Source organism: Mesoplodon bidens, assembly GCF_964165515.1.
Source record: "Mesoplodon bidens genome assembly, contig: HAP1_SCAFFOLD_342, whole genome shotgun sequence".
Lineage (NCBI taxonomy): Eukaryota > Metazoa > Chordata > Mammalia > Artiodactyla > Ziphiidae > Mesoplodon > Mesoplodon bidens.
The window spans coordinates 103,426-129,633 of record NW_027672367.1 but is presented as its reverse complement, the minus strand read 5'-3'; the positions used below and the strand labels follow the sequence as shown (position 1 = coordinate 129,633).

Sequence of the window (26,208 nt, the reverse complement as noted above, 5' to 3'; positions counted from 1 at the left end):
GCAGTCATCTGTTCACAGTTCTGCCTCTCTCCAGTAGACTGTGTCTCCTTAAAGACAAATGAATATTCATTCATCTTTGATCCCCATTGCTTAGCATGCATAGTAATTGTTCAACAAATATTTGTTTAATAAGTTAAACACCAATATGCCGTGAAGTAGGAAAATCTGGAGATGTGAGTGGTCAAGATGGGGGGTGTGATTAAAGGACCCCTCTGAATTCTAAGAACAACATACTTAGGAGGGAATGCATGAGTAATCAACGGGGCTGACTACTTGACAACTAGCATGTATTCAACTTTCAAATTCTATATTATAAGCATCCCTGAGTGTAATTTGAAATGGATAGACAGGAATTTTTATTTTATTTTTTCTAATGAGGAAGCAGTGTAGGTCTCTATTCTCATGGCCTCTGTTGCTTCCTATGAATATTTCTCCAATATCTTGACATAATCATTTTCAGGAAGCCAAGAGAGTCCAAAAGAAAATGATAAACAACAGAAATTGCTTTCATTTTCTAGTGTTTGGAAAAACATAAAAATAGGTTTAAGTTTTTCAAACATACTTAGATTTCATGAGCTTTTACTTGGTTTATAATCAATATGATAAGATGCATCTATATGTATATAGAATCGTCATTCATTTTAAATTGCAAATAATGTGTATCCCCATGGCTGATTTGCAAACTGTCAATAATAAGAACCAAGCTTATGTCCTCCTAAGTCTTTTGTAGCCCCATTTTAACACATTTTCTGAAAGTTATTTCACTTCAACCACTCTAGAGATTTTCTAAAAAAACAATAGATGACTTTTTAAAATTTTCATTTCAAAATGAAAATATTAAAATATGCTACAAATTGGTGCAATAATGGAAGCTACAACTTACCATGTAAGTTTGTTTGTAATTGAGCAAAATATGTTCCAATAATTTTTGCATTGTATTTGCCTTTCTCTCTGTAATTACTAACCCTTTTTCTTTCACTATGGAATGTGAATGTTGATTTCTCATCTTCAAATTTGCCTTTAAATACATTTCTGCCCCTATTTTTCTTCCATCTGGAAGCTAAGTTTTCAAGAGAAAATTTGTTTCCACAAATATTGAATGTCTTCATATTAGGAATAATTCTAATGCAACTACTTTGTATTTGGAAATGTGCCACTGTGTTTAGGAAGGCTAAACACATACTTTTGGGTAAGTTCAAGAAAGATTACTCCAATGATTCAACCAAATATATTTCAAGCATATTGATAAGAAATTTCAAACTAATTGTGTGTGATAGCCATCAATTAAAGATGTAAAATGAATGCCTGCTATTTTAAAACATAATTAAGCCAAGGAAAAGCTATGCATAACTAGCATGTTCCGTAAAGATAATTGGCTCACTAACTAAATTCTAACAGCCCATTCACATTTCTAGATTTTAATTGAAGAATGGATGGAAATAGTAAGGTGAGCTCATTGCCCAATACACATAAGCATGTGACAATTTTAATTTCTGCAGAGATGCCCATATCGTATGAAATCTTATTAATATTGTGATGGAATACAGTGAATCATGCTGTGAAAGAAGCACATATTTGACTGTTGTACATGTGTTCACACACACGCACACACACAAACACACAGATACACACACATTTCTTTTCTCTCCTCTCTATTCTCATTTCAGTCCCATTTTTCCTTTTCTTAGGTAACTGGTATCATGAATTTAATATAAATACTTTGAATCCATGCTTGAAGTTTTTACTATATGCAAATGAATCCATGAAAAATACATGATTGCTTTGAGTTTTAAAAATTTGTATACATGTCATCATGCCAAACATGTAATCTTGAAAATCATTTATCATGTATATAATTAATTATTTCGAGTGAAGTATTGCATTGCATCTTAAAAATAGTTTATATATGTCTTTTGTAAGCAGCAAAAACTGGAATTTTTGAATTTATTTTTATTGTCTCTGTGATCAAATGTATTGTGATTATTGATCTATTTCTCCTTTATTTTTCCATGTTTTATCCCTCCCGGTACTAACTTCGTTTAAACACATTTTTCATTCTCTTTTTATGGTCTACCTTTTTATGAATCATATATGAAGTATTCATTTTTAGTGTTTTCTGAAAAATTTGACATATATTTCTAACTTTAAAAAGTCTAAAACTAATTATCTCATCTTCCTCCTAAGCGGTTCATGGACCCCTCAAATTTTAAATCTGATCTCCAGTATTTCAGTATATTATCTAGTGTTTTAGTTTGACTTTGTATATACCCCCATTGGCTATTATTTTTTACACTCAACCGTTATTCAGATTCATTCCAACATTACAAATTTCTTTGCTGGTCACTGTTCAGTGCACCTTCCTACTTCTTTTTATGCTTATTTTCTTTCTTACTGAAGGACATTCTTTGTACAATGGTCTCCAATCTTGCCTAAAACACATGAGAATTATGTGAGAACTTTTTAAAGCTCCCATTATTGAAACACCGCCTAGATCACTTTGGTTAAAAAAAAAAAATCTCAAAGTATTGGCTTTAGGCATCAGAATATTTTTTAATGCCTTCAGACAATTCCAATAGCTGCTGCTACTGCTTTAATCATTTTTTGTTGTTGTTGTTACAGTTTGTGGGTGGTAATTCCTCTTTGTCTATGAATGAAAATTTCTTTACTTCTTGTTCTTGAGTAGTTTTTTAAAATGAGGTGTAGAGGTGTAGAATTTTAATTTGGACAGCTATATGTCTTCAGTACTTTGAAGATATTATTCTATTGTTTTCCAGCACCTACCTGTTTTCTGATAAGACAACGAATATTTAAAGCCAGCCCTCAAAAACAAGGCTTATTATTTCCAGGGCCCCCTTGAATTTCTTGGTTTCAACTCCTCCTCACTATTCTAATGTTGAATTTGTTTTTTCCCCTTAAATCCTGAGACTGGGGATCCTCCCCCTTTTTTGTAAGCTTGTTCATTTGCTTTTTATGTGTTCCTACATGTAAAAGCAACATATAAAAGAAAACACAAGTATAACAAACTGTGTGTTCAGATTGGAAGAAAGGATTCTCAATATCAGTTCAGCCTATCGTATTGACTGAAAGCATTTACCTTGTTTCTTTTACAACTAACTTGAATATTATGAGTGTTACATCTAATATACAGTACTCTTCACCCTTCTTGGAATGTCTATGCTCAATAAGGACATTAGTTGATTTGTCACTAATATTGCTTTCCCTACATGTGACCTCATTCAGAGTTCTATCCTGTCCCATATACATAGCATAATCTTATATTTTGTATCTAACTGGCATCAGTTTTCCGGTTTTTTTTTCGATTTACTTCTAAGCTTTACTTTTAGCAGGACTGTACTGAAACACTCTTACACCTTAATAGATCTAATTGTCTGGACTTAAAATAATAGATTTCTCTATCACAGGGGAATTTGTCTTTACAGATACTGATTTCTGTTCTCTGCACATGTTTTCATGTTATATGCCCAGTGTAATATGAAGCGAGTTAATTTATTGTGTTACATATAGTAAAGAATCCAGCAGAATAATGTTATTTAGGTTTTTTTTCATTATTTCTATGAATAACAACAACATCAACAATAATAGTAATAGAAAAGATAATTTTTACCTATAGCAAGTGTCAGTTTTTTCTTAAATGCAGTAGAAGGCCCTTCACACTCTATTTGTCAGCTTGGCTTCAGGTTTTCATTTTGTTGGCTAGAAGACAGATAAAGGGGATTATGGACAGAACTGAGCCTGGTTTCTGCTAATCTCCTACTTGAATTCTTTCAAGGGTTGCAAAATATGATTCAAGTATTTCACAGGCCTTTATAACCTTTGTCATCTGTCTGGTATATGTGCCATCATGGGTGGATTTGGAACTGACATTTTATATCTCTGATCTCAACTGTATAAATATTTGTTTAGACTGACTATCAACATAGAACACAGACATTCTCTTCTGATGTATGGATGATACAATAGTCCTTAACTGGGCCCCTAAGGATGGGGCAGGCACAAACTAACAGAGGGCAATGAGGCAAATTTACAATGAACTCAGATTTTATATTTTCCTTTAGGTAAAAGAGTGGTTGCTTCTATACCAAAAAACTATTTCTTATAATTTGGGTTACATTAAAAATATCTCATATATACAGCCATTTATCTGAATCTATAATAGTGACTTGGTTTTCTCAAATACATTATATATGGAGTCCTTTAGACTGGAATTAAATTAATCATGGTTGTATTTTTTTTCTATTGACTTCCCAGCTATTTACCCCTAGGAAAACTCTCTTAAATAATCAAGAGAAATATTTTAGGCAACATTATGTAAATCATCACCCTTATTAGATGAATTAATATTCTTGAAGTTACAGCTCATTTCATGGAAATCAGATTAACCTGGTGTTATGGGCATTGTCATTTATCAGTAAGTTATTTGTTAATATGCTCAGTATGTGCCATAAAATATGTAACTTTAATAAGAGAATGGATCACCTCAAATAATTTAGCAAATCTTGAAAATGATAAGGATTAAAATTGTGGATGTATAAAGGACACAGAAGCTTGGAGAACTTTAAAACCATCTATTTCTATCCTGTTTCTCTCAGACAAGGAAATGAAGGCTGACACTTTAGCATGGTTTGGAAATCCTTCTAAAAATTATCTGACTTTCTCTTAGAATTAACAAGTAATTTAAAGTTTTAAGAACTGCAGAACTGATCACATGAATTACCATAATTTAGTCAAGAATTTTTTTGAATATCCACCTTTTGACAAACATTGTACATATATGTACCAGGCTGTAGAGATGAATAAAATCATCCTTAGTCTCAAATAACTGAAAGAAAAATCCCCCAATATTAGTGAATACTGAGGAATTAAGGATGCTGCTATGAGAAAATTTTTATAATGTGAAATTTATTAAGTTAAATAAAATATTTTGCTTTTGAGATTAGAATGCCTTGTTTTTGTTCTAATGATACTGATGATAGTGGTTGTATTTTGCAGAAGTTTTATGGGAGCAAATTAAAAACTTGGTAATGTGATATAAATTTGGTCCCCCAAGGCGATTTTTATTGTGATTTCTATTGGTGTTGTTAATGAGAGAAATTTCTGTGAGCTATTAGAAAAGAACATGTGGATATCAATATCTAATCAAAAAGAAGGACAAAATAATGGATAATTAGAGAATATATATAACCAGTAAATTAAAAATATACTCACATGTTAAGGAAGCACAGTGGTGGAAGTTTTGCTCATCATAAAGCTTTAACAGTGAGTAGAAGTTATCTTGGTGTCTTGGGTGTGGGAAGATATGCTAACAACCAGTGATAGATCCGTTGTAAAATTTGGAACTGTTTCTTTGGTATTCAATTTCACTTAAGACCTGTGCTTCTGGACAGGATGGAGTAATAGGAACTGGATTTACTCTCCTGGCTTAAACTGCTAAAAGTAAAATATATATATATATTAAACAATAATTTTAGACATTGAACAACAAACAGCACAAGACAACGGTTGTATAAAGCTGTTAATTATAATGATAACCCATAAAAACCAGTGGCATAATGTTTTGTGTAATACAGTTAAATGTTGGTGTTTGAACAAGTCCCTGGTCACCTGTAAAAAATAAAGGTGGATTCTCTTTTCATATTTATTAACAAAATGAATTTCATAGGGATACAGTATTTAAATATGTTAAAATACTACAGTTACTAGAAGAAAACATTTTTGTTTTATTTAATAAAAGTTAATTAAAAAATTTTTTTAATATTTGTATGTGTTGCATTTATTGCTTTAAGATTATACAAATATGTTTTGATATAATTTAATACATGCAGCGTCAACTAGAGTATTCAATACACAGAGTATTCAATGGGTATAGCCTTAGTAGTGGGACCAAATTAGCCCTAGACTAAATTGTTTCAGTTGCAACCTAATAAGGCTTACAAGGAAGCCTCAAAATGATCAAACTATTTCTTAACTACCTCTTTGAGCAAAGTTACAAATATTTTAAAAAATACAAAAACGCCCTGCAACCAGTAAAGTAAAATTCACAATATCTGACATGCAATCTAGAATTACCAGGGATGCAAAGACAAAGGAAAATATAACCCATAACAAGGAGAAAAATTAATTAATGAAAAGACACTGAAAAATGGTACAATCAGTAAACAAAGACATTCAAACAGTTATTATAACTAATTTTCATAGGTTCAAAAAGGTTAAAGGAAAGCATCAACATCTTAAATAGACATATAGAGGATATAAAAATAACCCAAATTGAGTTCCTAGAGATGAAAAATATAGTTTCTGAGATGAAAAATAAACTGGATGGGATTAAAAGAGATGAGGCAATGCAGAAGCAAAGACTGACCTCCCTGCAAAAGCAAAATTTTGTTATTATAATCTGTCCCACTGAGTAGTCCAAATATAAAGTCTGAAATGAAAAATGCCAGCTTGGTCACCTTTTTTCATTTCGAATTTGCTTTACCCTTGCTTTACCCTTTCAAAAATAATTAAAGTATAAAATTATGAAAATTGTATTCAATGGTATTACTATTAAGCATCTATCCATCTTATGGATTGCCCTGCATAATGCAAATATCTAAAATCTAAATATTATGTGTATATATACATATATGTATATATATCTCACTAGCAGAATGAAAAGAAGATATGAAAGTACACCACAAGTTGTGAGGAATATAGTAAAGGAAAGTAAAATAGTATTTTTGTTTTTAGATATAGTTGCTCTACGCAGTGGAAAAATGATATACGGATTAGCATATTTTATTTTCTGAGAAGCATGAATCAATTTAAAAGGCGAATGGGCAGATGAATTTAAAGAATGATTAATTTAAATACATTATCAGTCTTCAATTTTTCTGTTACTGACAACATCCCCTTTAAGATTTTCAAAATGCTGAAAGGTGGGATTCCAAGATTTTTAGTTGCTATAGAAGCAATTATTAGCAAATCCTTTCTTCTAATCTCATTACAGAAAATACTGCTCTTTGTGCCCAGAGAACTCCCATTAGAACAGATAGCTAGTGGGAAGCAGCCACATAGCACAGTGAGATCAGCTGGGTGCTTTGTGACCACCTAGAGGGGTGGGATAGGGAGGGTGGGAGGGAGGGAGACGCAAGAGGGAAGTGATATGGGAACATGTGTATATGTATAACTGATTCACTTTGTTATAAAGCAGAAACTAACACACCATTGTAAAGCAATTATACTCCAATAAAGATGTTAAGGAAAAAAAAAAAGGAACTGCATTTCGGAGCAGCTCAGAACATAGGGTGTAGCAGTCTGGAGCTATCCCACATTTCCTGTGTCTTATTAAATATTGTGTATATGTGCTATGTATTTATATCTCCATCTAAATATACATCTATATCTCCTAAAATACTGTCTCACATATAATGAAGGCACAGTTTCCAGATAGTTGTTCTGGTAGTCATTAGACAAAATATAGTCTCATTTATTTAAAAAATGTGAAATGAGAGAAATGTATGAAAAACTTGATCCATCTTCTGACTGAATTTGTGTTATTAGTACCTTAAGAAGAGGAAATAATTAATTTATTGTAAATTATTTTATTCCTCATTTATTAGAGAGGAAATTTATAAACTGAATCTGTTAGGGCTTAAAGGGTTTTTTTCCAGAAGATAATATCTGTGGTTCTCACCTTACACTGAGCAGTATATCACTAGTGAACAATCTGACAAATATGTACATTATTAAGTTATTTTATTTTAACCTGGCTTTTTAATACTATCATCTGATATACATTATATTAATTGACACTGCAATTTCTTCCTTGATTTGTATATTTTTTCTACAAACACTTTGCATTCCATCTTCCACGTATCTTATTTACTCAACCATGTGATGGTCTTCATCTTCAGACATCTTGCTGTCTGAGCTGTTCAACCCTGTGACAGTAAAAGCACACTCACTAGGGACTAGGAGTTTGAGAAGGACTTAGAAAATTGTTTGACACCTGAAAAAAATGGCTCCAGAATATGAAAAAAAATCTGCAAAATTGAGATCAAAACTTGTGTAATTAATATTTTCAACTAATATTACTACAACAGCAATGTTACTCAGCTTTCATATAGTTATCTATAAATTATATTGGATATGTGACTTGGGCACATATTAATGCATTTGATAACATTTAGGGTAAAGCTTCTAAAAGGGCAATTGCCTAGGACTGAGGAAGGTTTAAAAATGGCCCTGCACAGAATGAACTAGAAGTGACTTGAATGGGAGGCTGAGGCAGAGATGCTGGACCCAGAGAGTTACAGAGCAGACGTACATTGGAGAGAGCTTTCCTATATAGGAGAGCCAAGAATTTGTTACTTATTGAGTGGGGAGCATGAAGGTAGTGGACCCTATAATGAGAATCCTAGGATTGCTCCTAGATTTCTAACTTGGATAAATGACAGGACGGTACTCTTTGGTGAATACTAAAGGAACAGCAACAGCAGCAAAAGTCTAAGAATGGAACTTTAACATATCACAATGCCACCTTTAAAGTAAATTTGGCATTCTTCTTTTTGAATGAATGAAAATGCGTTAATTAAAGACATACACGTTCACACACCTGCTAATATCTGCTCTTCTGCAATCATGTGTTTTCTGTATAGTGTCTAAATATCTATTCCAGTTGAAGTAGTGCTTAAACACTGCAATATGCCTCTTTTCAGCCAAAAAGAAAAACTGTCTATGACTGCTTCAACATATTTTAAATATATGTATAATCATTGCCAACTTATCTGCTTTGCACATACTCGTTTCCTATACAATATTTAATATCTCTTTATTGAAAATGTCATTGCTCAGTATTATGATTATTTTTCATTTTTATTATATGTCTGAATGTTAGAATTATTGATTAATCTCTTTATGAATGGAATGATCTCAGCACAATGTTAAATACTCTTCTTCTCTACCATTATTATATGTTATTTTAACGATTTTCCATACAGTTACTTCAAATGGGATTTTCAGATTTTTCAGGCTTTTTGAAGTCAGTAGGATAGGCTCCACTGAGTAAAAGAAATGCTGAAGAACAATATGAATTAAACAAAATTAAGTAGTTAAGAAAGCACTAATCTAGTCATTGAGAAATATATAATATTTACATAGTATGTATATATAAATCAATAGTTTCAAAATGAGATAATCTATTGAACAAAATATCTTAAAATGAGAATGAAAAGATGTTGTAAAATCTCTATATGATTAAAGTACAAAAATTTTTATAAGCTTGGAATATAAATAATAAGTGCATTTTTGTCTGGGAGACAAGTTGTTATCTGGGAAACCTCAAGACATTTTGTAGATTATCGAAATCACTTTACTATCAATCTTGAGCATTTCTCCTATCAACTCTATAATTAATATTGGAAATTAGCATAATGACTATTTCACTATCAGGAACATTGAAGAAACTAAAGTGCTAAACATTGGTTTTAACAAAAAACAATTCATCTGAAGAAGATGTTACAATGAACTGAGGAATTAAAAGATCTCAAAGTAGAGAAATTTCACTGACTGCAGTATAAACAACTTGAGGGTAGAGAGTGTCTGTTTTTCCTGTTTGCCCTCCAAATTTGGAAATAGTGTTATATGCACGGTGCAGGGTAATAAGCAAATATTTAACAAATGAAAAGTACTGAATTCATTACCTTGTGGTACAAATTAGGATTTCTTTTGTACTGTAACAAGAAGATTTTAACTTCAGCATTATGAATTATTAATGTCTTTATCTGATTCCCAGTTCTGTGTCAACCAAACTTATTTGAGTGATAATTAGAGGACTTCATGTTTATCCTATCTTCTAGGATTTCACTTTTGCATATCTGTTAATTCATAATTTTGACATTTTTATAGCACAACCAAAGACTATAAAAACACATAGAGCAAGCACTTGCCAAAGAACTCTAAATAAAACAGGTCTCAGATATGAAATTAGAGCCAAGCTTGGTTATACTTCTAAGTGCTTCATCTAAAGAGAGACGTGCAACACTGCTGCATGAATTAATCACCCAGGGTGACTTTTAAACCTACCAACAGCTGGCCCCTCTATCATATCTGATTTTATTCAATAGTCTAAGTGATAATAATTTTTTGATCAAGAACTTTATTTTACTGGTTGTAAAGGTGCGTGCATGCACGCGCACACAATCCCCAGTGCTTTTAAAAATTGTGGGACAGAATTAATCATAACTATTGAGTTTAAATGTCATTTATCAACTTATTAAAGTGCAAGCATGCAGGGAAAATAAGCTAAAGACAAGACTTTCATTTTTCAATTTATTTTTAAAAAGTCTTGTAGAAATCTTTATGAAATTAACACAAAATGGTGGTACCAAAAATCTTTTGGCTTTGTTTATTCCCTAGTCTGTGGCAATGTAAACAGTGGAAGTTAACCCGGAATTTAAGTTAAGGAAAGCTATATTGTATTAGGTTTAGCCAAACATTGTCTAACTTGCCATCATATTTTTTCAAATAAATAAAATTTCTATTCTCTTCCCTCTCTCCTCATCGCCCTTAAGGTATGTCAACTCTAACCCCGACCCCCCCATACATACACCTTGTTGCCTCTGACATTATCTCCTCTACTAGATGCCCTTTTGTACTTATTGCTACACAATAGTTCAACAATAAAATGTGATAAATGCAGGCAAAGGTGTTTCAAGAAAGAAGGTAAATGTCCTTACACATTTTCAACATAGAAACAGAATTTTTCAAAAATGAGTTACAAAACAGCAAAATTAAAAAGAAAATAGTTATAAAGTTTGCAGATAATGTTGTCATCCCTCTTAAAAGAAGAGGGATAAGGCACAGAAGAAATGTAGTGTTGAGGACAATGAAAATAAGCAGTTATTGCAATCTATTTATGCTGCATTTGATGGATTTAGAAGACAGAGGCTTGAGTGCTGTCGTTATTACTTGTTTGCCATTTGATGGTGGGCAAAATATTTAATTTCATTGGGTTTCTCTTTCTATGCCTCTAAAATGTGGATTCCCAGGCTAAGAAAATATTTCAAATCTTTTCCAGGTCTAAAAGTCACAGACCTTAGTGTACCCTTTATAAAGGCCACATTTTCACAAAAAATAGCATTCTTGTAAAACACCTTTATAGAAAGAAAAAGCTATATTTAGAAGGTTCACTCAGTGTCCAAGGTTTTCTGAAGTCGTACTGCTGTTTATAACCAGGTGTAGGCCAGTAGGACAACACATTTGCTTTAATAACTGTCCAGATTTCTTGGAGTTAAAGATAAGTTTTTCATTATTCTAAGTGTTGACCTAAGAAATTATTGAAAGTAAGAATTGTTCTAATTTACTTCTTGAATTGCCCAGTTCTTACATGGCCTGACATGAAAGGTGATTTAAAAGATTGCATTTAAGTTTGGACATATAGCCTTCATCCTGCTGTTTCATCACAGACCTCTTACAAGATAAACATGTGCAACCATTTTGAGTTTCTGAATGGGAGTGCTCCTTATAGTATTTTCCCCTTATAAATTTCTTGCCAACTTACTCCAATTTGAATGCAGGTAGAAATTTATAAATTTCTCCAAGAACTTATTTTTATTTTTATGAATCTTTCTGATTTTGTGTTAATACCGAGGACTTTATCAAATTCATAGACATTTGATAGAATAAAAAGCAAAAGCATAATTAGGAAAAATCCAAAAACCTCAAAGAGAAAATAAGATGCTATGTTGTTAGTAACAGAAATTAGCACAAATAGACTGAAAAACTGACCACCATTGTAAACTGAGCTTTTAACTATGGGAGTCGCCAGGAAAAGGAGGGTTACCTGACTCAGGGGTCTTCTCCTCTTTCTTTGCCTTCTTTTAACGATCTCGAAAATTAAAGAAAGATTGAAATGACAATAAAAATAATTTATTTCCCAAACCATTTGAGAGTAGTTGCCAACGCAATGCAATGTCTCCTCCAAATCCTCTAGTATTTCCTACAAACATATATCCAAATATAATCATGAAAATCAGGAAATTAACACTGACACATGACCACAGAGCTACTAATCCTCAGACCCCTTTCAAGTTTTGTCAATTATCCCCATCATGTCCTTCATAATAAAAGGATCAGCCCAGTGTCACATGTTGCATTTAGCTGTCCTGTCTCTTTAGTTTTTTAATCTGGAAAATTTTCTCAGGCTTCCCTTGAATTTCATGAACTAGAAAATTTTAAAGAATACGGATCAGTTATTTTGTAGGATTTAGCTGTTTGCATTTGTCTCATGATTATTCAGGATATGTGTCGTTGGCAGGAATAACACAGTGGTGAAGCTCTGCTCTTCTCACTGCTTCCTATCAAACAATTTCGGCAAACTTTTAACTTGTAACCTTACTGGAATATTATGTTACTCATTTGATTAAGGTGTATCACCCAGTCTTCTCCATTGTAAAGTTATTTTTTTCTCCTTCATTATTAATAATTTTTGTGGTAAGGCACTTTGTAATTATGTAAATATCCTGTTCCTCATCAAACATAATTTATTCAATTTAATTATTTAAATCAGTATGAACTCATAGACTCCTATTTTATTCAATTGACTATAATACGTTTCTACCATTATTTATTTTGAGGCTTAGATTGTTCAAGATTTGTCCAGTGGAAACCCCTTCAGTTTGGCTTCTATATCCTTTGATGTTTCCCAATTATTCTGTGATATCTCCCTTCTTTTTTTTTTAACATCTTTATTGGAGTATAATTGCTTTACAATGGTGTGTTAGTTTCTGCTTTATAACAAAGTGAATCAGTTATACATGTATCCTCATACCTCTTCCCTCTTGCATCGCTCTCCTTCCCACCCTCCCAATCCCACCCCTCTAGGTCACAAAGCACCGAACTGATCTCCCTGTGCTATGTGGCTTCTTCCCACTAGCTATCTATTTTACATTTGGTAGTGTATATATGTCCATGCCACTTTCTCACTTTGTCACAGCTTACCCTTCCCCCTGCCCATATCCTCAAGTCCATTCTCTAGTAGGTCTGTGTCTTTATTCTTGTCTTACCCTTAGGTTCTTCATGACAATTTTTTGTTTTTAGATTCCATATATATGTGTTAGCATACGGTATTTGTCTTTCTCTTTCTGACTTACTTCACTCTGTATGACAGACTCTAGGTCCATCCACCTCACTACAAATAACTCAATTTCGTTTCTTTTTATGGCTGATCCCTTACTTCTCGAAACAATAATATGTTCTAGGGTCATCTTATATTTTCCCTGTAGTGGTTCTAGAATCAGCCATTTCTCCAAAGAGCTTTTGTTCCTTCAGTTGGAGAGCTGTATTTAGAAACCAAGATCTGGACACTAGGTGTATTCATTGCTCTTGGGAAGTAGTGGTCCCAGGTACTCTCAATAGGCAGAGCTAGGGGATTTAGGTACATATATACATACACACATATGAAAACACATATTCATAACCACTTACACATATTCACAAACACATTCATAAACATATGCAAACATATTGTCTATGTTTATTTCTATAATGTCTCTATATTGAAAATCATGTGTTCACATTAACATCCTCCATTCCCTTTCAACACCCTTTCATTCTAGTTTTTGCCCTTTTCATATTTTAACTCCCTCCACAGATATTAAAATAACACTGATTACCATATCCTTAATATCCTTACTTATTTGATCAATCTTCCTGTATTTAAGTAAATTCTTGTAGCTGCCACTTTCCCATCCACACATTTTCTCCACCTGGCACGGGTTATGACTATCTGTACAGAGTGGTTGCCAAGGCCACTTCCTCACGTGGATGCCCTTTCACACGAATCAGACTTCAGCAGTCAACTCCAGGCTCCCTTATGCAGACATCCTCTCCCCTTTCTCAGACTCTGAGACCCAATGCCAAGTCATGTGGTTCCTTGAATGCCCACCTACCCCATGTTGACAAAGGTTATTTTACCTCACTTAATGGACTAATTTGTTCAAGAAGGGAAGGGATCACAACACTATAAAGCAATTATACTCCAATAAAGATATAAAAAAAAGAAGGGAAGGGACAAGGAAGGGGATGAAGGGAGGTGGACAGGGATGAACAGGTATCTTTTTTTTCTAAACAATATTTGAAGAGGTCCTTCATTTAGAAGTTACAAAGACATTATGAAGTATCAGCTGAAGAACTGAAACGACATATATTTACACATCTATATGCCTAAATCTATGACACACAATGTACACCTAATTTTATAGCAACCAAAATATAATTTAACGAAACTTATGATGCTTAGCCATACACTTTAATACTCAGCAACTTAAAAAAATATGCAGTGCCATTTGGCTGTTAACTATCAGTCCATTTACATGAATGGATTTGTAAAACTCCTGGCCAAGAGTGCTTGGGATAGCGTCTCTACTGGTCCTACTGGATCCTCTTCTTCTTTTGTCACTCTTTTCGGTCATTTGTTGATTCTCCATTGTATCTCATTGGTGACTTGCATGACCTTTGCTAATCATATCTGGGCAAATACCCCAGCTTGGTGTCTCTCAGAGGGCTGACTGAAAACCATCTGCAACAGAATCAACTGTGGTACTAGATAAAATTCAGGTCCACAGGCCCTGTTCTGATTTCCTGCTCAGAAGCTCTTTAGAGAGTAATGAGTATTTGGAAAATACCTTAGCTAATTCTCACACATTAACACTGAAACCATGGTGTAGTTTGCATGTCTACAATTCCTCAAAGTTCACGGTTTAAAACACATAGGTCTCACCAACTACAGTTCTTTTATTTTAGCTTCATCAATTCACATTTGTTATTTAACCAACTTGGAAATCGCTAGATGTGTGATAGCCACCAAAGTAAAATTTATCTATCTTCTGCAAAAATGTCTTCTACCAAATATCTCTACAAAATGAAATGTAAATACCTTCTAAGATCTTGCTTGGAGGAATCTTACAGATTTTTAAAATCTTCCAGGTTGTAGGGAATAGCAAGTGCAAAGGCGCTGATGTTGGGAAAGCCACTGCAGAAAGAAAATCTGGATGTGTGTGTGAGAGAATAGTAGTAGTAAACGAGCTTGGAGAGTAGGGCAGAAGAAATACTGAATAAAGCATGTAGGACACGTAAGAAGTTTAATTTTTATTCTAAAGTGATGGGAACGGGTTTTGCAAAATAATGTGATATGATTTATGTTTTTTTTTATTATTCTGGCTATTGTATTGCTTATAGACTATAAGGATTGGGGCAAGAGGGGAAGAAGCAAGGAGGTTGTGGAAGAGGCTGCCTATTGCATTAGATGAGGCAAGCAATGATGGCTTGGAGTAAGTAAAGATGGCAAGAGTAAGGTGAGAGGTAGGTGGATTCAGGATATATTTTCAAGTTAGACTGGCAAGATTTTCTGATGGACTGGACATAGGAATTGTGGGAAAGTGAGAGTTTAAGGATGAATCTAACATTTTTGGCCTGAGCAACTGGATGAGTTATGGAGCCAGGAAAAACTGGAGTGCAATGGATGGATCAAAGCAAAATATTTAGTTTTATTTGCTAAGTTTGAAATGTCTATTATGCATAGATTGGAGATGTTTAGTGGGAAATTGGAATTAGGAGTCTGGAGGTTAGGTGAGTGGTTAGGGCTAGAAGTATGAATTGGGGAGTCATAAGCCATCTTCCCATTAAAGTAATGGGACTAGATTAAAACTCATGAGTAGTTAAGGTAGATGGAGAGTGAAGGGGGCCAGGAATGAGCCTTAGGGCATTCTAACAGACTTTGAGGGATGAGAGGCATCACCAAGGGAGACTTCCAAGGAATGGTGAGTGAGGAGGGGAGAAATCTAGGAGAGGATGGTGTCCTGGTAGCCAGTGAAACAAAATATTCATTCTGGAAATTATGAAGTTCATTTTCCAAAGTTTCTTGAATTGATGATCATTTGAAACTTGGTATTTTAAAAAGAGCTTTAGCAAACAGAAAAGAGAATAATTTTCTATCATGAGTGATTGATTGCAGTAGCATGGGGAATGGAAAAGTTGTGAAAAGGGAATCAAGAATTTATGTAAAAGACAATTTTAAACAAAAGTCTTCATTTAAAAAACAAGTACACAGTATTTAGACATTATATTTTGTCTTTGTGTCAACAGCAGCTACAGCATGCTGTAAGTGAAAGATGAAGGATTACAGTTGAATAGCAAATCAGGGAAAAAGGTGAAATAGTTGAATTCTTTGTAGATTTTTAATAGATTTCAAACCTCTATTGGTTTTGAATAATGTCATATTTCAAACATAATTTTCTAAATAATCATAACAATTTTAGAATCAGAATAAAACTTATACAAGCCTTATTTAAATGCACATATAGTTCATTTTTATGGGTAAAACTAGGACTCTAGTCTTCTGATTACCAGTACTATTTCTTATTGCAACACACTGTTTAAATGTATAGATGATTGAAAAAAAGAGCATACCAGTGATCTCTTAAATGGTTTACAAAATATTAAGTAATTAAAATTAGGGGAAATAAAGCTCATGAGGATTAAATTACAGGAAGAGTTTAAAGGGGGCAAAGAAGTAGGAGATGTATTTCCACATGGATAAATATGATATTTTAGGAGAAAATGACCCAAACTGCATTTATAAGGTCATGATACTAGCTAAATGAAATAAAGACAACCATCATGTGAATAACATATGATTTTGATGGTGAATTTTGAATATGGAGACTGATACAGATTAACATCTGATTATAATAAAAACCAGATAGGCAGGGTAACAAGGTCTTCTTCATCCAATCACAGCTTATCAGGAATAAGGGAACCTCTTGTGCCATTTTAGGACAATGAACTTGCTACAAAGTGAACACTTGACACAAGAAATAGCTTAGAAACATAAATATGATTCAAGAAATTCATGGATGGTGAAAGCTATGTTGGATTATTTCAAAAAGTTAGGGATGACTAGGTTAAGTAACTTCTCTTTTTAATAACAGAATAACTGTCACATGAAAGATCTCACTATGCCATTGACAAAGATAAAATCCCGGGACGCCATGGCTTCACAGTCTAATATAGTCTAGAGATACAATGTCCAGTATAGTGTCCATTAGTCACAAGTGGCTATTAAATACTTGAAATGTGGGCAAGTTTGACTTAGGAACTTAAATTTTAATTTTATTGAACTTACATTTAAAAATTTAAAAACATATGTGACTAATGGCTATAGTTTTTGACAGCACTAAGAACATTTCCATTATCATGGAAAGTTCTATTGACCAGAGCTGACCCATAACATTTTTATTTAATTTTACATTTATTCCTCTTTGCTAAGAAAATCCTCTCTCTTACTAAAAAACAATATTAGCAAGATGGCTAGATATAAGCTCAAGATGCAAAAGTCTATTGGATTTCTATAATCCAGGAACAAAGAGAGAGCTTAAAAATTATTTAAAATGGAAAAAAAAAACTACCTAGGAATAAATCTAAATAAAAATGTGCAAGACATTTATGGAGAAAATAAAACCTTATTGAAAGATATTAAAGAAGTCTTAAATAAATGGAGAGGTACATCTTGTTTATGGAGAGAAAAGACTCATCATAATGATGTAAATTTTCCCCAACTTAATTTATATAGTCAATACAATTACAATAAAAATACTTAATAGAGGTTTTACAGCATTGCCAATTCTGAAATTTATGTGAATGGTCAAGAACAGCTCAGACACACCTAAAAAAATCCATTCATTCCAAAATGGTCCTGGAAAACTTAATTATTCATAAGAAAACAAAGAAATTGGATAATACAGACAAGTCGATTGTAAGTGAATTAATGGCTTGAATATAAAACAAAGATACACTAGAACTTTCAGAAGAAAATATACTATATCTGGGTAGCATTAAACTAGGGAAGGACATTTTAAGTAGAACAAAAAGACACTAAGCTAAAAGATAAATTTGATTTCATTAAAATTGAGAGCCGCTATTTATCACAAGACAACATTGAAAAAGTGAGAAGGCATGAAGTAACTTATTTGTGTCATATATAGCTGACCAAGGATTATTTGCTTGTATTTACAAAACAATAGAAATAAGAAAGAAAAAGATAAACAGTAGAAAAATGGACAAAAGATATTCTCTGGACTTTCATAGAATAGGAAACATAGGCAACTATTAAACAAATGAAAGGATTCTCAACCTATCGGTAATTAGGGAAATACAAATACAAATTGTTATGGACTGAATTGTGTTCCCTAAAATTCGTATGTTGATGCCCCATCTCCCAATGTGGCTGTTTGGAGACAGGGACTTGAAAAACATAATTATGGTTAAATGAGGTCATAATGGTGGGGCCCTAACTGATATGACTGGTGTCCTTGTAAGAAGAGGAAGAGATACGAGGGATGTATACACACAGAGAAAAGGCCATGTGAGGACATAGCAAGAAAGCAGTGGTCACCTGCAAGTCAAGGAAAGAGGCCTCAGGAGGACCCAAAACTGCCAACATCTTGATCCTGGACTTCCAGCCTCCAGAACTGTGAGAAGATAAATCTCGTTTTTTAACCCACTGAATCTGAGGTATTTTGCTAGGACAACCTGAGCAGACTAATACAAGGAACAAAAGACTAGAATGGCCATTCTAACTGGTGAAGCTATAGAGCAAAAGGGCTGAAAATTGATTCCATATCTTTGGAAAACATTTTGACGTTATTTTTTAAAGTTGAATATTTGAATTCCCTACAACTCAGCAATTCTACTCTTAGTATGTCTACTCTTTTACTTATGTTAAATCTTGCACATGTCTACCAGGAAACATTAAAATAAATGTTCATGGAAGTACCGTCCGTAATAGGCCCAAAACAACCCAAATATCATTAATAGAATAATAAAGACATTTTCTTGTATTTATACAATAAAATATTATACAGTAGTACAAATGAATGAACACTAGTTAAAGTAAAGTGGGTGAACCTTAGAAATATAATGTTGAGTAAAAAAAGCAAGCACAGAAGACTAAAGTATGATATCAATTTTATTAATCTCAATAATAAGCAAAATCAGATAAAAATTATGTGGATGTTGAACATAAAGCCAAGATCAGAGTGATTTCTTGGGTGAAAGCAGGAAGGTGGGATCAGGGTAGAGAACAGAGAGAAGACTCAGCAGTTTTGATTGTAGTTCTTAGTTTCGGTGGTGTGTTTGCAGGTGTTTTTTATTATTTATCATAACTTACATACAATTAAATATATTCTTTTGTATATTATCTAATAATATTTAAAAAATCAAAATCCATTGTATACCAAAGATAACCCTTAGACATTAATTATAGCGAGTCCACTTTGAAACAACATACATAGTTACTCATAAATCTTCTGTAGTTGAAAGCTTTTAGCTATGAAATTCTTCCCCCTTCATATGAGGACCTTATGTTCCATAATGAAGGAAAATTGTTCCTACTTTGGGACAATTTGCCTTCTTTATTTAAGTGATAGTAGTCCTTTGGCTGCCTAGAAATTTTAAAAACAACCGATAACTACATCTACTGCCTGCAAGAGAATAAAGGAAAAGGAGCATAGGAGGCAATCTCATACATTATTGATAAACACATACAAAGACAATATTGGTACAGAGCTATTTCTCCATATAGCAACTCTGAATTTTATTAATAAATACATATATGTATATATATCTAACATTAATAAAAGAATAAAATTATCCAATATGAGTACATTTGCTCTTTTTTTGCAATTAGTTCCAGGATTCTATTTTAGATTATTACTTCATATCTGCGAGAGTTGGGTGTGTGTTTGTGTGTTTGGTTTTGTGGAAGTTGCATTGTGCTAAATTTTACATTTCTTTCTTGAATTAAATGGCTTTTGTTATCCCTTGGGAATACTGAAGATAGCAACAGCAGATTACTACCTACCGGTGGAAAAGTATAAACAGCAATTTTAGCTGCTAGTGATTCTGAAATTGCCCTTAACTTTGCCCTTCTAAAAATGCTCCAAGAATTACGTTTTGCAAATCCACAGATTTACTATCCATATTCAAGTCATTTACGTGGACAAAGAATGTAGCCTGCGGTATCAGTAACAAAGGATGTTACAGCCATCAAGCCATCAGCACCCTGAGGGGATTCAGGATGGAGAAAACAGGATACTGGCCCTAGATAATTAAAGTGCATATCAAGGGAAAGATTTCCATGAGACCAGATTCCTGCATCTCACCATATATAGGAAAGTGCTAAATTTATTAACTTAACTTAGTTTCTTTAATTAACAGTAATCTTTTGATGTTCCAACTACCTGGGGTTTTTTTTGCAACAACCCCTAAATATCCTGTGCCCTCCCTTACCTTTTCAGAAGGGTCCCTCAGAGCTATCTGAGAGGCTGTCTCCTGATTTAAGTCCTCAGTATGTCCTCCAAATAAAACATAATTCTCAACTTTCAGGTTGTGCATTTTTTTTCAGTCAACATTTAATTGTATGGCTCACGTAGGTACTATGCCTAGATGTAATGGGATGAGATGTAAATTATTAAAACTAGATAAATTCTGTCAGCTCTACCACTAGCTGAGATCCAGGCTTTCATCTCTGGATACTTCTGTCATAGACCTTGGCAGATATGGGGTCTGTGTTGGTCTTAAAATTATTCTTAGAATTGTGGGGACTCATTCATTCTTTCAACAAAATTTTATTGATTATATGCTATGTGTCACTTACAGTTCTGGGTCTTGGAATATAGAAGTCAACACACGAAAATACAAGGATAAAACACATTTTCTACCATATTAACTTTCTTCATTCATTAATTCATCCCTAAGTCATTCAACACGCATCTTCTTATTGAATACTGATGAGGGGTCAAATGCCATGCTAAACACTGAGTATATAGCTGCAAATGAGATGGATAGGCCCTGATTTTGATGTCACTACTATCTTTTGTCCTGCCATATAATGGGACAGCTTCATTATTCCCTTTACCCTAAGTTTTTATCACAAATTGCTAATGAAAATAAAACTGTTAGTGGAGTTTCAACATGCATAGGTAAATGAGAACAGAGAACTCCCCTTTCGCATGCCCCATTCTCCTCCTTCTAACTCCCTATGTGAACTCACTTTGTGCCAAGACCAAGAAGATGTGCCCCAATAAGAACTAAGCTGATTTCCTCACACTGACTGGGGCTTTGCTCACTTAGAAGACTTGATGCTTAATTTTGATAAGGAACTAGAAGACCATGGAGACAACCTATAAAAATGATTTGTCTTGGGAGAAAATACTAAAAAGGGTTAATGTGCTGTTCCACATGTCTAACCAACCTCCTGGGATTAAACCACAGGCACCAAGATCACCAAGTGAATGTGGCAACAATGAGCTAAAAATGAAAAAAAAAAGCATCATACTGTTATTGTATTCGTCTTCCCCCAAGGCACTCTCTGATAAACACCACAACCTCTAAGGGAATTGAGACCAGCTTCCTTGTGAGGTAGGTTATATATGCATCTTTTTCCAAGCAGTTAAATCATATCCAGCTATCAGCACACCTTACTTAAGGTGATTGTAATGTATGAGATTAAATGTTCCTACCTGATTGGAAACCTTCTTGTCCTCAATTCATTGGCTATACTGGATTATTTTTCTTGGGTCAGACCTTCAGACTTCTACCAGAAATCGTTCCTTTGGGGAAACAAGGCCTTCCCAGAAACTCAGGAAACTGAAATGGAAACAGCAAGAGAGAAGGAAATTATTTGGACATATAGACCTCAATTGTTTGGTTTTAAGTAAACGTCCAAGCAAACATCTTCTAAATGGTATAATAACTTTAGGGAAATTCACGGTTTATAAGTTTGTGTACTCATAAACTGTACATATTATGATAAGAGTACAGGTTGCATTTTGTGTCTTCAACTCAAGCAAAGACTTCAAAAAAGGCCCAGTTATCCTTTGTTCATTAAGATACAAAGAGAGGGCAAAAAGGGCAAGTTTCTAAGTCTTTTTCTTTAAAATTTACTTCCTTTCTTCAGTCTTCATCAAGATCTTCAGGAAATTAACTTTACTAAAGTTAATTATTCATAAAATAAACATAGGAACCTGCAGAAGACTATTTCACAGAGACCTGTAATGTACAATATCCATTGCATACATGCACCATGAGCTTGTCTTTTCAAGCACTGGCATACACAAAACTCTGTGTGTGTGTGTGTGTGTGTGTGCACATGTGTGTCTTTTTTGTGATGGAGCCATAGGGAGAAAATAAAGCTATTGGCTGCAATTCAGTGATGTAGAAAGATTTAAGGGTAAAGGAAAAGGCTACATCAAGCGAAGCAATAAAGTCATGAGGTTGTGCCTCCATAATAATAACAATAGCAGTCTTCTGTAACCAAGGGAGCAGGCTCCTCAAATTATAGTCAAACCTGTTAGACCATCTGCCCATAAATTTCACACTATCATTAATGGAAAACAAATGGCACTGTCTCTCCTTCCCTTTATCCATTGGCCATTCTCATAAACGATTTTTCTCTTCAAGGTCATGCTCTTTCCTATCTGTTTAAAAATATTAGGATTTAGGAGGAGTGATACAAATGTGCCATGCCTTGGTACTTGTACCAGTGATGGCTCTGTAAGGAGCACTGGATTGGTAGGAGGCTATAAATTGAATTCCCCTAGAAGCAGAGCCTGAGGCAATAATTTGAATGCAAACTGTTCATCTGGGAGGTGCTTCCAGAAAACTCAGAAGTGGAGCGGGAATTAAGAATGGAGGCATGGAAGGAAGACAACAGAGGTGCATTGCTGAATAAATTACTCCTGCAGGGAACTGCTGCCAGTACTTCAGGGGAGTTCTGTGAAACTCTACAGAACATGCCTCAGAGTTATCCCAAGAATCGGTGAGAACCTTGAAGTACTTATCTTCCAGTCCCCTCTGTCCTTGGTTGAAAGCTACACCCAGATACATTAACTCTTGTACACTTCTGGCCTGCCCTAAGGTGGATAATTGCAGGTGGTAGCATGAGTCTATCAGCATATAGTGGAATGATGAGTGCTGGGGAGATATGAGTGGAGCAATGAAACCATCTAATACAGTTGGGGCAGAATATATTAATTATTGGCTTGCAAGTCCAAATGGATAACCTTAAATTCCTGGGATAATGGTTTTACTTTGAGGTATTTAAACATGATGTATGAGTAAAAATTCTTCTATTAAATCAAGTTGAAGATCCTAAGTCCCTAATCTTCTGGAAAACTGTGGGTATCTTTTAACAGATTTTTGAAAAGTAACATGATTAAGATTTCAAATTGACCATTCATTCATTCATTCACTCATTCAACAAACATTTATTGAACACCTAAAGTATGCCATGGGTTAAAGTAGGCACCAGTGTTATTGTTAGTAAAATCATTATCGTGCCACCTAGAAGTCAATGTATTGTGACACTCAAATAAGAAAATCCATAGTTACCATAAAAATTATTAAAGAATGCTATAGGAAGACACGGTAAGACCTTAATGCATTCTGTGGAGAGTAGTATATGGGGGATATCAGTAGGGCTTCCTGTAGAAGGCAATTGAAATGGATATGTAACATGAAGGAAGGGTGAATTTTTGAGGAAAAGAGAAGATAAATTCATGTTTGCCAGAAAATGAATGGTTAAGGATCAGTCCAGAAAGGAGTTCCATTCATAATCAGTATAAGAAATGCTCACTGGGGCTTCCCTGGTGGCGCAGTGGTTGAGAGTCCGCCTGCCGATGCAGGGGACACGGGTTTGTGCCCCGGTCTGGGAAGACCCCACATGCCACAGAGCGGCTGGGCCCGTGAGCCACGGCCGCTGAGCCTGCGTGTCCGGAGCCTGTGCTCCGCAACGGGAGAGGCCCCAACAGTGAGAGGCCCGCGTACCGCAAAAAAAAAAAAAAAGAAATGCTCACTGGAGTGTAAGAAAAGAAGACAATGGAGAGGGTGGTAGAAGCCAGACCATGAATGGTCCCTGCATGTACACTAAGTGCTACGGTCTAGTCTTTGTGTTCCCCTCCAAATGTATACGTTGCAACCTTAATTTCCGGAGGTGATAGTATTAGCAGGTGGGGCCTTTGGGAAATGATTACGGTATTAGTGCTCTTACACAGGAGACCCCACAGAGCTCCTGAAGCTCTTCTGCCGTGTGAGGTTGCAGTGAGAAGTCTGGAACTCAAAAGAGGGCCCTCATCTGACCGTACTGGCACCCTATTCTTGCACTTGCAGCCTCCAGAACTGTGAGAAAAAAATGCCTGTTGTTTATGAGCCACCCAACCTGCAGTATAATCTTACAGCAGCCCAAAAGGACAAAGAGAGTTTGGATGTGAGATTTTACTCCAAGAAAGATGGGAATCCACTGAAGGATTTTAACTGGTAACTTAGAAGGGAGACAAGTTTCATAACACAATCAGGTATTTTTATAAGAAACATTTGTTTCATTTTCAGAACGATCACTCTGGAAATACTGTGACTAGATTTTTGGAGAAGGGTGACGGCAGTCCCGGATATAGAAAGATGAGTTAGTAATCCATTAATGTAAGTCAAACAGGAAAGTGGAGATAAAAGTGTGAATTTGTGGCTGAGCGTTCTTTTCTCTGAGCACTTGAAAAATGTTATGTCAATGCTTCTGACTCCAGAGTTTTAGACAAGAAATATGCTGTCATTGGAATTGGTGTTTCTCAATAAGTGATGCATTGTTTCTGCCTGTCCACTTGCGAGATTTTTTTTGTCTCCACTTTTCAGAAGTTTAATTATGATGCGTCTTGGCAAGGATATCTTTGCGTTTTTCCTCTTTGGGTTTGTTCAGATTCTTGAATTTGTGTTTATGTCTTCTAAAAAACTGGGAACTTTTTAGTCATGATTTCTTTGAATACTTTGTCAGTCCTACTTGCTCTCTTTTTTCTTTCTGGAACTTTGATGATATAAATGTTAGTGGTTTTGTTACTGTTTACACATTCTTGAGATCCTGTTCTTTCTCCCATCTCTACCGCTCAGTCTATTTTTCTCTGTACATATGGTACACTGTACTGATCTCTTCTAAGTTCATGATTCTATGCTTTGTAATCTCCACTCTACTCTTGAGCAAAGTTTTTTCATTGTTGTATTTTGCAGTTCTACTGTTCTCATTTGTTTTTATTGTTATAACTTCGTCTTTTGTTTACATTTTCTATTTTTCCCATTTCTGTCAAGGAACGCATAATTGCTAATTGAAGCATTTAAGTGACAGCTTATTTAAAATCCTTGTCTGATCATATCAATAGACGTTTTATCTCAGTGTTGGTGTATGTTTATTGTCTTTTCTCATTTATTCTGTGATTTCCTGGTTCTTGGTGTCATGAGTATTTTTCCATTGTATTCTAAACATTGGGAGTTATTATATGACTCTGTATCCCATTTAATTTTATTATTACTTTTTAGAAGGAAGTCATCCTATTTGAGGCGTAGTATGAGGACTGGGGGGTGACGTACAGATTTCCATTGGGCCCTACTGACAATACCCCAGCAAAAGTGGGCACTTACATTGTCTCACTGCAGACAGATCAAGTAGAAGTTCAGCTAGCCTATGGCCCTTCTGACACCTTCCCCCCAAAAGTGGGAACATTAATATCATTGTGTTGCCTTTTAGTAGGAGTGGAAGTTCATCTCCCCAGTAGTTTTCTTGACACCAGGGGAGGGGAGAAGTGAACTGTTTGCTGTCCTTCCTCCCACTTCATTCCTTCTTGTTGATGCCGGGTGTGGGTAGAGGGTCAGCTACCTGCTGGCCCCACTGACACCAGGGTAAGAGGAAGAGAAGTGCCAACTAGCCCTGCTTGTGCCATCTCATTCTGTCTTACTGCCTCAGGATGGTTATGGGGATTCAGCACCCCAGTGGGTCTCACTGACATCATGTGTTGGGGGTTAGTGGGGTGCCTACTCCCTCCAATCTGTAACACCCTATTCTTATTGATGTCAGGGAGAGATGAATGCTAAGTCCCACCAGTGGACCCCACGACTGTGTGAGGGCAGCCCAGTGTTAACTAGCCTGTCAGGCACCACCTTTTAAAGTCTGTTTGCTCATGGAAAGGGTTGGAGGCTCAGCTCACCACTGGACCACACTGAAACAACCCTGGTGGGGAATCAGAGCGCTGGCTCTTCTGGAAGGCAGGAGTGGGGTGGTGTGGAAGATCAAATCCTACCTTGGCCCAACTGAAACAACAGGACGTAGGGGAT

At 34.8% G+C, this 26,208-nt stretch overlaps 1 protein-coding gene and 1 long non-coding RNA gene across 2 annotated transcripts in view; both read right to left on the bottom strand.

The window, feature by feature from the left end:
- Positions 1 to 7,875: 7,875 nt before the first annotated feature.
- On the bottom strand, positions 7,876 to 15,379 carry LOC308610318. The gene is made up of 3 exons (XR_014014509.1): positions 14,936 to 15,379; positions 11,843 to 11,887; positions 7,876 to 7,940 (listed from the first exon to the last, which is right to left on the bottom strand). It is a non-coding gene; the product is annotated as an uncharacterized lncRNA (long non-coding RNA).
- A 6,240-nt stretch (positions 15,380 to 21,619) lies between these two features.
- The window catches only part of LOC308610313 (uncharacterized protein), a gene marked incomplete at its 5' end in the record, with an annotated part of 33,395 nt that continues 28,806 nt past the window's right edge, over positions 21,620 to 26,208 (bottom strand). Inside the window, one exon of the mRNA XM_081259495.1 lies at positions 21,620 to 21,705. The remainder of the gene's footprint in view (positions 21,706 to 26,208) is intronic.